This window comes from Otolemur garnettii, unplaced genomic scaffold (assembly GCF_000181295.1).
Source record: "Otolemur garnettii isolate 467f Iridium unplaced genomic scaffold, OtoGar3 scaffold00012, whole genome shotgun sequence".
Lineage (NCBI taxonomy): Eukaryota > Metazoa > Chordata > Mammalia > Primates > Galagidae > Otolemur > Otolemur garnettii.
Window position 1 is genome coordinate 2,610,763 of NW_003852407.1, and position 1,950 is coordinate 2,612,712.

General features: G+C 46.8%; 1 protein-coding gene across 3 annotated transcripts in view; it reads left to right on the forward strand.

Annotated features, from left to right (window-relative positions):
* The window catches only part of MRO (maestro), an 18,988-nt gene that overhangs the window by 6,237 nt on the left and 10,801 nt on the right, over positions 1-1,950 (forward strand). Inside the window, exon 1 of one of the 3 annotated variants that reach the window (XM_023510266.1) lies at positions 577-812. The exons of the other annotated variants lie outside the window; for them this stretch is intronic. The gene's annotated coding sequence lies outside the window, so the exon portion shown is untranslated. Of the gene's footprint in view, positions 1-576; positions 813-1,950 lie in introns of those variants that run through there. 3 annotated transcript variants of the gene reach the window in all.

Consider the following 1,950-nt stretch of genomic DNA (forward strand, 5'->3'; position numbering starts at 1 on the left):
GGGACTACAGGGCCTGCCACAACGCCTGGCTATTTTTTTTTTTGGTTGCAGCCATCATTGTTGTTTGGTGGGCCCCGGCTGGATTTGAACCCGCCAGCGCAGGTGTATGTGACTGGCAGCTTAGCTGCTTGAGCCACAGGTGCCTAGCCACATTCTTGGTATTATTAAGATTGAAGCCACTGATTTGTACTCTTCATTCAAGTCATGTTGTTCTACACCTGTGTTTTTGGCATCTGTCGCCACAAGACATTTAACACCAGCTCCTTTGTGTGGGTGCCTTGGTATGGGCTGAACAGCCTGCATAGGTCAAAGTGGAAGGCAGGGCTTGAGGGTCCTTGATTTTAACATTTTTTCCCAGGATATATTTGTTACTACTTTCCCTCTCTCCTCTGACAGTACAAGAGTATGAGGAGGTGGAAGTGAGGGGATGGGGAAGGAATTTTAAAACTGAGAGAACACAGAGAGAGGAAATCAAGATTTTAACAGTCTTAGCTTGAGAGAACCTTCTCCAGGCACCACAGTCCAGGAGACTCCAATGTCCACTTCTGCTTTTTTCACCGGGGGTGGTGGATCCATGCCATCTGGCCATGGACTTTCACAGTGGTTAGGGTGGTGAGGATGACAGTGAATGGGCCTTTCCCCTGTGGGGTCAGTCCTTCCTTCTGGAAGGACTTGATATAGACTTGGTCACCAAGCTGGAAAGCAGTTTTGGGTTCCTCACCAGAAGGCTTAGGATCTGGATAAGTCTGGAATCTGGGAGTGAAGATCTTTCAGGACCTGGGAAGGAGACTGGAGATACTTCCAAGCAAGTGGTTAGTTATGTCTGCTATCTGGGGATCATGATATGGGGGAGCAAGGAGGGGGTCTACCATACATGATCTCATGGGGAGTAAAACCTGCCTGGTAGGGAGTATACTAGCACGTAGGACCACAAGGGGAGCTAACTTTTCACTAGTCTCTTCAATAGTTTGGTTAAAGTTTCTTTTAGGGTCTGATTCATTCTTTCTACCTGGCCTGAACTTTGGGGCTGATAGGCACAGTGGAGTTTCTACTGAATTTCTAAAGCTTTACTAATGGCCTGGTTATGGCAGAATTGAAAGCCAGCCCATTATTAGAGCCAATAGAAAGGGGCAGTCCCTACGTAGGAATGATTTCATTTAAGAATTTTTTGGCAGTAGTTAAAGTAGTTTCATTTCTGGTGGGGAAGGCTTCTACCCACCCTAAGAATGTGTCTATTGGCACAAGAAGGTATTCATACTCTTTGCTGGCTGGCTGCTTTCAGTAAAGTTGACTTCTCAACTTTGTCCCGGCTTATGTCCTCTGAGGAAGATTTCCAGTGGAAGCCTCCGTTGGCTTTGGCATTCACCTTTTCACATGCTGCACACCGAGAGGCAGTTGACCAGATGGCTTCTGCCATACCTTTAAATGGGTATTTTGGTCACAAGAGTTCTTGCATTTTCTTGCCTCAGGTGAGTTGCTGACTGTTGTTGTTGTAATTACCTCCTCTTACGGGGTCTGATAGGCAGATCTGGCCATCTAGAAGTTGCAACCACCCTCTTGCTCTTTTGGGGGGCTTCTAGATCTTTTGTATTTTTAGCTGTGCCTTTCACTTCATGAACAAATAGGTGGAATGGCTTTGTGATGTTTGGGAGTGCTAATGGTGGTGCTGTGACAGGAGCCTGCCTTACAGCTTTAAAAGCCTGATCTTCTATGTTAGTCCAAGTTATGGGCCCATCGCTGGCTGTGGCAGCATACAAGGACTTTGCAATCTTGGCAAAGCCTGGGATCTATAAATGGCTGCCCCCAGGAATTCCTGGACTTGCCCATGGTGTCGGGATCTGGAGAATCACTTGTTTTTTGTCACTGGTCAAGGTACGTTGGCCTCTTGACAAGTGGTACCCAAGGTATGTCACTTCGGTTAAGCAAACTTGAACTTTCTTAGCTGACACC